Source organism: Lolium perenne, chromosome 7, assembly GCF_019359855.2.
Source record: "Lolium perenne isolate Kyuss_39 chromosome 7, Kyuss_2.0, whole genome shotgun sequence".
In the NCBI taxonomy this organism is placed as follows: domain Eukaryota; kingdom Viridiplantae; phylum Streptophyta; class Magnoliopsida; order Poales; family Poaceae; genus Lolium; species Lolium perenne.
Window position 1 is genome coordinate 21620072 of NC_067250.2, and position 15849 is coordinate 21635920.

At 44.2% G+C, this 15849-nt stretch overlaps 2 long non-coding RNA genes across 2 annotated transcripts; one reads left to right on the forward strand and one right to left on the reverse strand.

The window, feature by feature from the left end:
- Positions 1 to 3148: 3148 nt before the first annotated feature.
- Positions 3149 to 8539, reverse strand: LOC127318132 (uncharacterized). Its single transcript, XR_011749313.1, has 6 exons — positions 8153 to 8539; positions 7004 to 7232; positions 6736 to 6865; positions 6334 to 6400; positions 4724 to 4932; positions 3149 to 3546 (listed from the first exon to the last, which is right to left on the reverse strand). It is a non-coding gene; the product is annotated as an uncharacterized lncRNA (long non-coding RNA).
- Positions 8540 to 8628: 89 nt separating this feature from the next.
- Positions 8629 to 12671, forward strand: LOC127318131 (uncharacterized). Its single transcript, XR_007861689.2, has 3 exons — positions 8629 to 9746; positions 11730 to 11809; positions 12414 to 12671. It is a non-coding gene; the product is annotated as an uncharacterized lncRNA (long non-coding RNA).
- The last annotated feature ends 3178 nt before the right edge of the window (positions 12672 to 15849 follow it).

The window sequence follows — 15849 nt, forward strand, 5'->3', positions numbered from 1 at the left end:
ATGCAGGCGGGAAGTACATCTCAAGCTCACATAGGATCACCACGATCTCTTCCTGGAGCCTTGCGAGTTTCTTCACGCTTATCGACTTCCGAGTTATGACGTCGAAGAAGTTACAGAGCCCAGTCAGCGTTGCACGGACATGGTCATCCATTATACCTCGGATTGCAACCGGAAGAATCTGCGTCATCATCACGTGACAGTCATGAGACTTCATGCCGCTGAAGTTTCGTTTCTTGGGGTCCATGTATCTGCTTATTAGCCCGGAGTAACCGAAGGGCACTCTGACTCCTAGAAGGCAATTGAAAAATTGATCGACCTCAGCCGGACTAAAAGTGAAGCAGGAGGGGGAGGGGGCAGTAATAGTCTGGCTGCTTAATCCTTTTGCGCTTCTGACCGCCGTCCGTCTCCTCCTCCGACGGTCCGTCTTGGGTCGCCGGGATTTGAAGCTCTTCCCTGATGCCCAAAACTTTCAGGTCGTGTCTTGCTTTCGGCCCATCTTTGGTCCGGTCCGGCATGTTGAGAAGAGTGCCAAGCAAGCTCTCGCATACGTTCTTTGTGATATGCATGACATCAAGGCAGTGAGGTGTATCGAGAATTTTCCAGTACGGCAAGTCCCAAAACACGGACCTCCTTTTCCATACACCAATGAGCGGCGTCGTTGCCTTTTTCTGCTTCTTCTCTTCGGGCTTTTGACAAATCTATCCCGGCGTAGGGCACTCCTTCCAACCTTTCAGTAATGTATCGATCTCTTCGCCGCTCCTCTTACGTGGAGGTCCTCGGGGTTCATCTGTACCATCGAACAGATCTCCACGCTTTCTCCACGGCGTCCCATGTATCTACCCCTTCCTCTGCCCACAACGTTTCAAGCTCCTCCTTTAATAGTTCGAGATACATGTTGATATCGTTTCCTGGCTGTGTCGGCCCTTGATTTAGCATACTCATCTGTATGTACTTGCTCTTCATGCACAGCCAGGGCGGGAGGTTGTAGATCCATACAAACACGGGCCATGTGCTATGTGTGCTGCTCTGGTTTCCGAACGGATTGAATCCGTCCGTGCTCGCACCCAACCTGATGTTTCTGGGATCTGCCCCGAAACTTCCGAATTCATTGTCTAATGCTTTCCACTGGCTTGCATCCGAAGGGTGTGTCAGCACTGGGTGTTCAATCCGCTCTATATCATTCAGCACTGCCTCCTTTCTTTCAGCGTGCCAGCGCATGAGCTTTGCTTCCTTGCGGTCCGCGTAGAACCGTTGCAGCCGGGGGGCGAACGGGAAGTACCACACAACTTTCCGAGGAGCTTTCTTCTTCCCTTTCTTGTACCGTTCAGCGTCACACACAGGACATTTGGTCTTGTCCACATGCTGCTTGCGATACATGATACAGTCATTGATGCAGGCGTGATACTTTTCGTGGGGTAAGTCGAGAGGGCACGTGATTCTCTTGGCCTCGGCTAGACTACCAGGACACGTGGTCCCGGCAGGAAGGAGATCTTTCAAGTATTCCAGAATGTCGTCGACGCTTGTGTCCGTCCATCCGTGTTTCGCCTTCATCTGCAGCACATCGAGCGCTACTCTCAAGCGGGACTCCTCCAACCCGCGACCTGAGTCGTACAACGGAGTATTCGAGTCTGCCTCCAGTTGCTCAAGCTTTGATTTCCGCTTGGCGCCTTTCGTCTTTTCGAGAAGCAGATCTTGAAGATGAGGGTCCCGCACGACTGAAGCTAGCGGTCGTCGTCAAGGTTATTGTCCGCGTCTTTAACATTTTGTTCATCATGATACTGATCTGCATCGTCCTGTGTGACAAACTCTTCATCGTCATCAATATCATGGTGCCCTCCTTCTTGCCAGCCATTACCACCTGCTGCTGTCGCCCCATTGACCTCCGCGCCATCATCACTCATCCATTGAGTGTGTCCATGCATGAAACCATTAGTGAGCAGGTGCCCCTGCAATTTGCCTGAATAGGGGTCAAACCATTTCCCTAGTTTGCATCTTCGACACGGACACAATACCTCCGTGAGGTTATTTTCATACATGTCGATGATCGCGTGTTTCAGATATCTCATCACGACGCTTTCACTCATCTTGATAACCATTATCGCCTGCACGGCAAGATTATATAATTGATTAGAACCATGCATCCGTCGGTAGTTTTCACGGAAAATTTCGGCATGACCTTCCTACACGGTAGGACATAGGAGCTCCAGAAATGTGCCGAAACGGAAACTTAACGAATCAACATTTTGGCGCAACGTTGGCAACTCATTTTCAACGCCAACACACAAGCACAAACACAACATATATGCCACACACGAGCTTTGCTTCAAATGTCCAATATACGACGATTTCATTCCTCAATTTGTTCATTAATCACCTATTTGGTTGATATATTAGTCGACGGGATCGAGACGTCACACCGCGACCACGACGTATGGAAGCCGACTTTCTAGATCTAGATCTAGATTTAGATTGAGCGGTCAATGCGCGATAGATAGATCTAGATGTACATAGGGATGTGGGAGATGCATGTAGGAAGGGAAGATTTGCTCAAAAAATATTATTTTGTTTGGTCAAATTGGCTAAATTTGGGGTAGAAATGGGCAAAAAATAGCTAGGTTGGGAGAAGGGTCGGGTTGTGTGGAGGAGTGGAGTAATGGTAGTGGGGGGAGTGGTTGTTGGGCAGAAATAAGTGCTCAGGTTACTGCCGGCGCACCAGGGCGTGGGTGCGCCGGCAGTATTAAGCCGACCCAGCTAAATTTGCTGCGGGCCAGGCCCAGAAAGTATTGCCGGCGCACCGGCCTAGGGACGCGCCGGCAATAGCTAAATTCCACCGGCGCGCCCCTGGGCCGGTGCGCCGGCAATACTTTCTGGGCCTAGCCCGGATGGGGGGAGCCACGGCCTCATCTTATCGCCGGCGCAGCATCCTTGCTGGTGCGCCGGCAGCGTGTCATCATCGCCGGCGGGGCGACATAGTGGTGCCGGCGCAGCAGAAGCTTGGTGCGCCGGCAAGGTGTTCTCCACCTATAGCCGTTTTCCTAGTAGTGCCTGCAGTTTGAAGTCAAATTGAACTACACGGTATAATCTGAAAAATCTACTAAACAATAAACTGTCTTCAGAAACAACAAAAGCATACTTCACAAACAACAAAAGCATAAAACACCATCTTCTAATAAAAGTACATAGATATAACTCAAACAAACCATGCATAGAACTTCAAAGCCAACCCAAGCAAATGCAAACACAGAAAATCCAAACTAGTTGATAATCGAAACAAGTTCACTGTAGAAACCTTCACCTAGCAATCTAGCTGGCTTCACGGCACCTCGCAATGATCCTCTGCAGCTCTCCGCTCCTCGGCAGCTCGTCATGCTCCTCTGCATTGCAGCCTCAAGTCAACTCCATCTCCAGAACCACCACAATAGGACTTAGTAGCTCATCGTGATCACGACGGAATAGATAGCACAGCGACATCGGAAGGGCCCTTCGATTACCAACACTTCTTGGTCTGGTCCTCTTGGCCTATTTTCTCCTTGGCCTTCTTCTTCTCTGGTTATCGAATCAGAAATCCTCTGTGAGGTAACTTAAAAGAAAAAGAAATGTAGAAAGAAATGTAGACGACTAGACGCCAACAGTCATGGGGCATAAGATATTTGTTATGATGCCAATGGTACATGGCATAATTCCAATCATTTTTGGTAGGAATAGTTCAGAGAATCAATCAAGAATTAGTAAACTTGTCTAGCTCCATTTTTCTGTTACAGGAAGATATCTATGTGAAATCAAGAGAACATGAACCAAAACACTGGAAGCTTTTATCTTGAGCGGAGTACATAAGAATACTTCCAGATTTTTTTTGTAGTAGTAGGGAAGATCAACCAAGAATTCGTAAAGCTTGTCTAGCTCCATTTACTTGTTACAGGAAGATAGCTATGTGAGATCAAGGATAAGAGAACATGGACCAAAACACTGGAAGCCTATATCTTTAGCGGAGTACATTAGACATTCAGTAAAAAAATTAAGAAGAGTTAAATTGTATCCGTATGAAAAGCAGCGTGCTGTAATACCTGCCTCATCTCCTTATGTATCATCCCGAAAAGAAATAATGAGATGATATTTCTAGTATTCAGCTAAAGTACATCACTATATTATATACTTTCTCCAATCTATATTAATTGACTTAAATTTATCTAGATTTATATATTTCTAGACTCATTTTGTGTATAGATGCGAACCTAGATAAATACAGATCAATTAATTTAGGATGGAGGAAGTAACTTTTTACTATGTTGTGATGATGAACTGATATATTGTGAAGTAAATTGTTCGAATGAGCTAACTCCGATTTTTTTATCGAAAGGCATAAATATGAGGTGAAGAGGAGATTATACTCGGAATAAAATGTTCTTCATATGCAGGCGGTGTAGTGAATAAGGCACACTTCCAAAAACATAAATAGGTACTCAGAAAAATACAACAGAAAACTGGAAATTAAGGCCTTAAAAATCCTTCATCGAAACATAATAACAGGATGAAATATAATAACAGGGTCAGGAGTGGAAGCTGCCTGAAACGTACTACTCTACTCCTACCAAGCATCACTTTCAATCGTACGAAATCTTCTGTATTAAAAAATATCCACAAAAGATTCTAGAGAGTAGAGAGTCATCGAGCCTGAGCAGCGCACATTCACGTGGCATTCAGCAATTCTAGAAAAATCTCTTACCTCCTAGACATTTCTCGTCCCGAGGCGCTGCACTGCGTATAGGAACGATGAATCCAATGAATACTGGCATTAGCTTCCATCCGATGGTGCGTGATGAATGGCAGATGCATGTCTGCCGGTTGAGCAACATCAACGATTGTGGTATCTCCAGAGGTGTTTTGGCGGAAAAATTATGAACGAAGTAGTGAATCCAAATTTGAACTGCTACACTGTAATAGTAGAGATAGAGATATACATAAAGCCAAGATGTAAGAGCATTCAATTTGCAAATTAATGCATTGACTGAAAAAAAAACTTCCTCGCATGAAGATTTGGACATACAAAGTTACGAAATATATAACTTACTGAAATAGAATTTAGTTTTGTGCAAATCATGGAACTGCAATTTTTAATCTCTAATATCGTCAATAACAACATAGTTATGACATTCTTATGCATATAATATCTCATTTCTCACCGGTGAGGGTCATAATGCAAATTTCTCTAATGAGTATAAATTATGAACACATCAGAACAATTTATATAACGGTGTTCATGTGATATAACAAGGGAAAAAAATAATGAGTATCAAATGGTTGCCACGTACTGAACCAACTGACAAAAAACAATACGTACAAAAGTAGGACCACTCCACTCATCTATTCGACTCTGGTATACAACTTCACAACCACACACTAATCCCCTTGCCTCCTATTGGTCTATTACTTCTTAGAAGTTCTGATAAAAACAAAAACACCTAATGTGCAGAAACACACATAGCCACCACGAAAGACAGAAAATGCCGATATTTGCAATGGGATAAGAAGAAAAACATTGTGTTAGCCAGAAGCACAGATTGTGACGTTGCTCCCATGTAATAAATGATCAGCAAAATCGGGAACCATGATCAGCAAAATCGGGAACCAACCGAAAAAAAAGATAGCGATGTGCTCACCTTTTGCCTATGCAGTTCCGCTCCCTCCCAGAGTAGATCCCACATGCTAGATGCAGATGGAAGTAAAGCAGGAACATGCAATCGCTAGCTGTGTGTAGAGAATAGGTGGATGCCTAGCGTTTGGCGGGCTGGCTCGTGTATGCTGTCCAGGAAGTGTTCCGCGAACATGCTGGATTCAAATTTGGCTGGCGGCATATATAGTGAGTCACGTCAGGAGCTATCTCGAAGGTGCGGGCTGGTTCGGGCACAATACATGTGGAAAGAGGTGCTGCGAATCCGGGAAATAACAGCCGTTGGATCTAGAGGATCAGCGTCTGATGGAGGGTGGATATGAGTGAAAGATAAGAAATCAATGGCTCAGATTGGGTTCGGCTTGCTCTGGCGGGAAACCTGAAGCGGAGGTGGTAAATCCAAATTCAAAACTGCTACACTATAGTAGTATAATACATTGTCTATCTCTAATAATTCTTACCTTATGTACAACACAAAATTATTGAATAACATGTGTTAGAAATTTCTAAATAGAAACATAACACATAACACATACCCATATTAATCTGAGGCATCTCAATATTGATGACACCTTTCTAACACGTGAACAACTTGTCCCACCGATTGCTTAGTCCACCCGAACAAATCATGAACAGTATATGCTAAATAATAAAACAGTTATTACCTAGCATGAAGCAGAGCTCGAGCATGAGTTTCTGAATCTTCAGCTCTGCCATGCCCAGGACGTCATCCTGTAGCAAAAAAACAAGTGAGAACAGTCAAAATACAATTTGTGTTTGAGTTATACACGTGGTAGTTGGTGTTTCTCTCATTAAAACCAAAATACATAGATAATCTTATTTCTTATTTTTACCAAAAAACTTAATTTACAACAACACCAGGTGCAGCTCAAGCTTCCTTTGTAGTAACATAATTATTGATATTACTGTATACTGCAGATATAGTGCTGTAAAATTAACTCTTAAAGCTGCAACCCAAAAGGAAGATCGTGCATCACTTGCAGTGAAAGGAGTTCATCACCATATGTACAGATAGATCTAGAGAGAGAGAGAGATGGTTGACTGACCTCATCACGGTTCAGGAATTTCAAAGGTCCTCTCATCATCACTTTGCAAGTGCTGCCGACAACCGTAACCGAATTTTTGTATCACCGGAAAATCTGGAATTGCTTCCTCTACCTTCGAAGAACGAGTTCACTGAAGAATACATGATACTTGATCTCAGATGAGGACAACATGAGCACAGACTGGACAATTAACCTTTCCATTTTCCAAAAGAAAACTACAATTAAATTAGAAAAGAATCACACAAATTAAATTAGAAAAGAATCACACCTGAGACAACCGCGGCACAAATGAAGATGCTAACCGGAGAACGCGCCCTTTGCGCTCAACAAACACTGGGACATGGGCCGCCGCTGCCACTGTGACTTGCTACAACATTAGGAGGGTGTTGTACTGCTGCCGCCACTGATGGAGGCTAAGTGCTACTACTGCTGCCTTGTACCTGCGCCCTCAACTTCTCATCAAAGCGACTCTAGCTGTCGCTGACTGCAAGAAGAACCTGAAATAAATAGTTTCAGTTGTAAGAAACACAATAATAGACATGTTATATGAAGATGATGCGAGAATTAACCAAGAATTAATACATCGGCTCAGCTTGTTCTTGCCTACAAACTGCATTTAGACTGAAGCATTAGAACTTTAGAAGTTCAGAAATGTTTTTCTCCATGAAACTTTTGATGCGTATAAACATACAATTTAGAACATAGTTTTTGCCTAAAAACTTTTGATAGGTAGCGATTGTTGCACTCTCATATATAGTACTGCATGCATGACATTTCTCATTCAGCATATGAACATAGTTAAGAAGATCTGATATGTTATGTTCTGTCAGTGTTGGTGTTGTGGGCATTTCCTCCCATCAGAAATAAATTTTCGTTCCCTTTAAAATAGCTAATATTTCTCAGCTAAAATTAAAAACAATCAATTTCCAAGTTTGTCCATTTTCCATTGTTTACATTGGGTTAGGCAAGTATACTTGACTCTCATAGGGAAATCTCTCGACCCCATCCTGTGGAGCTATCAAGTTTGTTGTGTCACATAATTGGATGCTTTTCTTTTGCTTTAGAAACTAGCTATGTTCTTTAAATCGCTGGAACCATCTTATCATTGGTCTGCCTAGGGTACTAAGGGTAGTTTCAGTTATGGCAATATTGCGATAATTATTGTTTTGAAAATCATGTGCTCATGCATTTCACCAATTTAATTCATGGAACCTATCTGAAGATGACAAATATGCATACTACTATAAGCTAATTATAACATGAATTAAGAAAATGAAAAACACAGAAACTAACCTAGTTATAAATTTATGACAGTGAAGAGGTGCTGATGATAAAGTACTTTCGACATTCAATTAGTCAAGATTCACATAAGATTCTGGTTGGGTACTTGATCTTGTAAACGTATCAATATAATCACCTAGATTCCGTTCATATCATGCCCTTGGCCGCCAGCGGGGCAATGTCGCATTGGCTGATCCCTCCTAGCTGACCTCCATGTTGGAGCTGGAGAAGAAGTGGCGCGGAAGCGCGGGCCTAAGGGCGCACCAGCCAAGCCCTCCTCGTCGACCTATGAGACGACGATGGAGGAGGAGGTGGGCTGGGTCACGGCAGCACGGAGGAGGACGATGGGGGCGGGGACCAGGGTCGTTGAGCGCGTGGTCGCCGTTGTCGCCTCGAGGAGCAGGAGGAGGCATGCCTAGGCGAGCCCCAGCGTCGCCGCTGGACCGGGACGGCCGGAGCAGTGGGTGGAAACAGGGAGGCCGTCGGAAAGGGGAGAGAGAGAGGCGAGCGAGACTGTCGATTTGGATCAGCGGAACACGGAACGGTTATCGTTCAGAATAGAATAAACTGTAAGGACTAGAATGAAAACTACATAGAAAGATATGGAAAACGTCTGTCTCGCCGTCTCGCCATTCTCTTAAAAAAATGGAGCCACCGCTCCCGCGATACGGGTCCCCTCTCGCGCCCGCGATGCCGCCGCCACCGTCTGCCGCCGTCCCGGCCAACGCTGGCCGCATACGACGCCGACACTCACCGGCGAAGCTGCGCCTTGGTCTGCTCCACTGGATCCCCATCCACGCATCTTCGTTCCGCCCCCGAGCGCGACGCAGCGTCTAACCCTAGCCGGGGGGGTCGGCTCGGTCGCCGTCGCGGTTCCCGCGCCACCGCGCCTCCTGCTTATCCCCTACGTCGTCTCTTGCTCCTCCTCGACGCCCCGTGCTCCTGCTCCTTCGCCTCTTTTGCGTGCGGCTTTGCGTGACCGTGTGGTGGCGCCGCCCGGTGGCGGTGTTGCTGCCGTTGCCGCTCTCGCCTCCTCTTCGAGGCTATGCTCCTTCGACCGTTAGTGTATCTCAACAAGCTCTGCCACCTCTCTCCCCTCTCTCACTGGTTTGTTTCGAATGGTATTACAGCCTGCCTACCATGTGTTTGTGAAAATGCTTCTTAGGCATGGACAATTTAGGTCTGTCTCTTTTGTGCCGTTTACTTCTCATGTTCGTTAGCAGATAGGTTTGGTGGCGTATTATAGTGTAGAATTAACATGCGTTGTGCCACTTATTGAGTTGATTAATAAAAAATTGTGCTCCCCATCCATTCTTCATGTACCCTGTGAGTAGGGTTATCAACCAATGGACAATAGTATGATAATTTGTTCCAGAAGGAAAACCCTACCTGTAGGTGCCTTTTATAGTCTTCCTATTCGCCAAAGTTGTGTCTGGTCAATTCCTCATGTAACCGTTAACAGAGATTTCATTTTGATTTTAGTGATTTAACAAAATTCAGTCCTGTTTCTGGTGCCCTCTTCTTGCTATCAACAAAAGTAGATCATCACTCTTGCTATCAGTAATTGTTTCCATTCATTGACCCAAATTTAACGAACCGTATTGCAGGGACTGCAATCGATTTGTCGTCCCCAATCGTCATTGAGGGAAAAGCTTGCTGGGATCTGTACATCGATGGACTTGTCGTGTTCTGATGGTAATTTACTTGATGCACTAGCTGTTGCGATAAAGGTAATATGTGGTTTCTATTGCTTCAGCAGAGCATCCCTTGTAATTTCAATTTATATCTTTTGATGCAAGTGTTGGTGATGCCATATTAGCTTGACCTCAGCATATATTTTGGTTAAGAAGTGTCATCAATTTTCTTACAGTCCATTGTAGTGGTTATTTAAATTAAGAAGGTCATATTTGCCATTGCTGAGAAATACATAAAATGAACTAATGGAAGACCTTTATACCTCCCCAGTCCTCTTAATATAAAAACAAGAATGAAAAATTTGTTCATATATCTGCTTCTGTGTTCTGGATCTTATGCTAGCTGGCAGAGCTTGTTGAGGTTGTCCCTTAGCTAGGTTGGCTTGCGTAGAATTAACATGTGTTGTGCTGCCATTTACTTACCTTCAGTATAATGGTCTTCTATCTATGCTTCACACATGAGCTATGTTTGCATCATATGAAATATGTCTACCCTTTAATCATGCAGAATATTTCTAGATTTAAAGCACGGGCTAACCTACCGTTGCATATTTGTTGGGAATGGACATTTCTGGATTCTATTCTTCAAGTGCATTGATAGTTGTGTAGTGGTACCTATATTTTGACATGTACCAACCTTGTTTTTCTAAATCATGTTTCCGAAGCTTGTGTGAACACTGAGATGGTGTCTATAAAATCTCTGTACCTATGGATTATTTACTTTGCTATGTACTTTAATTGTGAGAGAAACCCAAAAAAGGTGCCTTAGTAATATATTGGTCATTGCCAAAAAAGAAAAGAGAGAGAAGCTGCACGGGCAATATTGATCGACTGTAAACTGTAGTGAAGATTATATGTATAATTTGTTTGAGACACGGATATATAGTTTGTCCTGATTTAATTTAATCATTTCACTGTAGAATGCCAATTGTGTTTGTCTCATCACTGGTCATCAGCATGTGTTGCTGCATTTGGAAAACCAAACCTTTCTGTAGTATGAATTGTGTATAAAGTGTGCAATAATGGTGTTTTTGTTTTATTGTGCAGATAGCACTTTTGTTTTCATCAAGTGATGTTGTGCAACCTGGCTGGCTGGTGAAGTACCTAAGAGGTATCGATGCCAAAATAGTTAGGGAAATGCAATCTAATCTTGTCAAGGCTTTTTGTTTACTTGAAACTTATCTCACATTAGGTTTTCTAGGAAGACCCAGTACTTTTGACTATTTCTTACACATGATGCATTTATAGTACTCAAGGCATTTTATCTATTGAAGTCGTGCTTAGCCTCTTGCGCCAGAAGACCTTACATGGAGAATGGTAGTTCCGTCATTCTTCTAGGCATGTGCGTGTGGCGTGCTTGTGAGTTCTAGGGCTGATATAATCCCGGTTGCTTACATTTAATTGTTTTTGCTTTGTTCTCGAAAAATATATGCTTCATCATAATTCTCTTTTTTTGTTATTCGAGATTATTACACTTTGCATCCAAGCTCATACCGAGTATTTATTATTGACATTGGACTGCTCTTGTGCGAAATTTTATTTCGATTGGTTATATCCCATAGGGGCGCGCCATTAGAAACCCGAAAAATCCTTCCATATTTTTCTGGCAGATCAGTGCCATCCAGCTATTTTTTCTAAAATGTCTGTAGTTCCCGATTGAGTTGAAAGTATGCCAAGGCATTGCGTGAGTGTTTTGGTTATGTTTAACATATGATATAGAAGAGAGTGGTAGTTCAGTTATCGCTGTACTCTGTTCCATTGGACCATCATAATTACGTATGATATAGAAGAAAGTGTGGTAGTGTAGTCCCAAACTTAGTTACAATTTAATTTCCTCCACAATCTGTAGGTATTACACAATTTGTATGGCAAATTGGCAATAGGTTGGTTTACTTTATATTTCTTGGAAAGAATACATGTTTCCCTTTATTATTCATCATATGGAGTTGCCAACTATTGGTACTGTGAATTATATTAAGATAATTTGCATGGTTTAATATCTTAATCTCTTCTCTTTAGCGAGATGGTGAGCTCTTCCCTATTTCCCAGTGGTGCTGCCGATAAGCGAGATCTACGTTTTGTTCCTTGGATCTGCTCTGGTGAGTTAATCCCTGTTTCGCCCTTTAACGCTTTGGTTACATATGTTTGACCTAATCTTCTCTAAAATATTATCATGATTTTGGTGATCCTGTCACTTGTGTGCTATGAAAATTAAGGTTATTAAGATGAATGTCATTTGTATAAGGCCATGCGTATTTCTTCTTTTCAAAATTATTGACGAAATCATTGATGGAGTTTTATAGTTGTATTGTACTGCTAGTTTACTACCATATTAAAAGAAGTATTTGAGTGTGGAGCACTACATGTCAATCACGATTAAAATGAACTTCGGATACAGTTGTAGTTGGAAGTGAACATAATATATGTGAATAAAAAGACCTAAAGATCAGTAAGCTGTTGTGAAACTGAGTTGCTACTAGAATTGAGGCATGGGTCATGTATTATTTGAACGAGTATTGATTTGTATCTGCTTACTGTGTGCAGTGAAGTTGTAAAATAACTATGCTATGAAATCTGTTTTGACCACTCACAAGTTTTTTTTTGTAAAATATGTTCTTATAATATGCAAGTCATGTATTTGCCACTAAAAATTGGGATTTACTGAATTTTGAGTAAACTACTGATATGTTGTTTCTTTTCTAGTTCAAACGTTTATCCTGTTGTGGTCGTGGCACATACTCCGGAAGCAATTCAGTTCGCTCTAGGCCTTACCGATGGCATTGTTTATATCATGATTGGAAGCTTGCAGTTTTTACTTCAACTTTTAGTTGAAAACCTGATATTTAGAATGCTATGAAGTTACGTGTATTACATATTTGTAATGATGTGATATATAGAGTTATGGATTATGTATATGTATTACAGGATTGAACACTTTTCTGGTACATTTGTACATTTGGATTATATGCATACATTGCTGTTCATATTTGCCTCTATTATTATACTGAAGCATTTTCCTAGATTTGCCTCTAATGTGATTTGGGGCATTTCTTAGAGTTGCCGCTTATTGTGTTTTGGGGCAGATCTCAAAGTGCCCCTAAAAGCTTGTTGGGGCAGATCTCAAACTGCCTCTCAAAACCTTTAGAGGCACATCTAAAAACCTTTAGAGGCATATCTCAAAGTGCCCCTAAAAACCTTTAGAGGCAAATCTCAAAATAGCCCTAAAAACTATTAGAGGCAAAATTTAAAGTGCCCCTAAAACCTTTAGAGGCAAATCTCAAAGTGCCCCTATTTCAATTAGGGACACAAACATCCAGGGCACTAGTGTCCCTAAAAGTAATTAGGGGCACTTTGGCTACATATTGGGGCACTTTAAAATGCCTCTAAATCTAGACCGTACAGTAGTGGCATGCGGAGGCGATGCTGGAGGCCCGGCGGCGGCGCGGCGTGTAGTTGCTGCTGGCAGCAGGACAGACCCGGTGGCGGCACGGCATCGATTTTCTGCTCGCAGTAGGACCCGACGGGGCCGGCGGCGGTGTGGCAGGGATTTGCTGCTCGCAGCACGCACTTAGTGATCATGCATGAACGAACTGAACTACTTACTACACGGTATACTTTGTATAGTACATACTGGACTACTGGAGTACATAGTATTTCCCACTAGAGCAGATCATCACCAACCCAGCATTCCACGACGACCGGAGCTCCAGCCATGCACTCTACCTCGCGACGGAACCGTGTCTGCTTCGCGGTGAACGCCTCCACCATCCGCCGGAATTCCTCCGTCCCGGCCCACCTGGCCACGTCCGTTGTCCGACTCCGAGAGCCAATTGCCAGCTGTTCTGGGGACGGCACGCGTTAGGACTTAGGATTCACCAACGCAGCACGGGCTCATCTTCTCGGACCTGCTTCACCGTGGCGCATGGGCCTTGTTGAAGACGACGCATGCATCAACGGCCGCCACCGGCTGCGGCAGCTTGACCAGGGCGCGGCGCATGAACCTTGTTGAAGATGACGCGTGCAGCAACGGCCCCCGCCGGCTGCGGCAACAACGCGGGCTGAAGAGGAGGCTGCTGGCGACGCGCACTGTGGCTGCGGCGGCAGACAACGCGCGAGGAGGACCAGCAGACAAGCGCCAGCAGGGCGAGGAGCTCCCTCACTCGCAGCATCTGGAACAGGAGGCGTAACTGCACCGCTGCTTCAGTGGAGGCCATGGCAGACATGCAAAGGTGGTGCTCGTCCTGAACAAAATAGGGGAGGAGCTGGGACGCGTGCGGGTAGCGTGTGTAGGCCCCAGGAGTAGGAAAAACCAGAGCGCGCAAGTACGAGGGGTTTATGTGCATGAGGTCACTACAAAGGACCGTGAGGTCGTCTCGCATTCCCAAGCTTATGGGTAGGCCAAGCAAAGCTCGACACGCCCATGCACACAACACCCACCTCATAGGCTCACGTTAGGCTTTCCAAGCCTGAGTGCTACACCTTCATGTGCACTTCAAACATATACGCACGGTGCACAGGGTACAAGGGTGGAATACAGATTCAATATCACAACATAACCATCTACGACACAAAAGATGGAAATAAAGTTTATATATAGCAACGCTCTACTGAGCAAGATCCAAATGACACGCAAAGGACACATGTCCCATCAGTACATCATACATAGAGGTAGCAAATAGTCTGAGTACAGACAAGATCCAAATTGGACTAAGAGTCCTGAAGATAACCAAGCGGTGTCCATAACCAACAAGCCACAGGCTGCTGCCTTAGGAGCGATCTGCTACTCAACGAAGTCGTTGTCCGTGAACTCGACAAAGTAGCCTCCAGCGAACTGCTCATCATCTGTCGTACATGTTTGTCGAAAAGCGGGTTCCGGAAAAAGAGGGAGAAAAACGAGGGTAAGTACCAATGGCACGTACTTGCGAGACAAGACCAGCTATGCTTGCTGGTGGGCGGTGTAAACTTCGCCCGGCTATATGTGGAGTTTAGCGGCAGCAAAGCAACTAACCAATAGAGACACGCTACAACATTCGTCTACTAGAGAAGGTGAGAGAGCGCATAATCTAGCAGTTCTATACTCTGCAAACAAAACCCAGCCAATGCGATCCCCCTTCGCCAAGAGGTACTGGCAAGGCACTCACACAGTTGACAATTTTATTCCATATCCGTTGTAGTAGTGCTACTTACTACGTAGATTATTAGCAAATTATTAGCGACAAGATTAGGTGTAAGTTGTTCTATGATCGAGTTAAACAGCTCCAAGTCGTCCATAACCGCGGACACGGCTTTCCGAAAAGATTTACCCTGCAGGGGTGCACTACTGTTCTCATACACGCATGCTCGAACCCGCATAGCAAGTGCGGAGTCTCACAACAAGACCGTTCCCAGATCTGCAAGAATGCCTAGGGGGGCCACCCGACTAAGCTACCCGTATCGAAGTTCGGCCGTACTCCGAAGCAGACTCAGGGTTTGCGCCGGCGGCTAGGCGTGCCAACCACACGCTTCGCTAAACGTCCCGCAAGGTACAGTACAGAATATAAACACCCGAAGGCAACAAGAAGTAAACACCCGAAGGCAACAGTAAGTAAAGCATGGCATACATGGCATAGGCAAATAAAACCAAGGTTGTGGCCCCCTTTTCATCAGACTTGATAAATGGTAATGGGTGATGGGGGGTCCCGATAAAACCTCCCACGAGTGGTTAGCGCGCTCAGTCTTAGAACAGATAACAAGAACTCGGGTCCTAGGGGACACAAGCGAGATAAAAATCCGATGCTTTCGCAAAGGGGCTCACCGATGCCTCTGCAATGTTATTATCCCTTATCAATTTTAGTTGTAGCAAAAGTTATCAACATCATTTTCAAAAGGTGTTACATGTGTCAACTTCCCAACAAGATATCCCAAATATTTCGAGATATCAACAAGACCCTAAACTCGCCTACGACTCGCAAAGCTGGCAAACAACAAACATCAGGTAGGGCAAGGAGGTGTAACTCGGATCATATAGGGTAACAGGTGGAATAGGACACGTGACACAACAGAATCGCAACATAGGGATAGCAATAGATCAAAAGAGCAAGAAAATGTAAAATAGGTGAAGGGGTGGGCTCGCCTGTCAGATCAGGGGTAGAAGCACAGA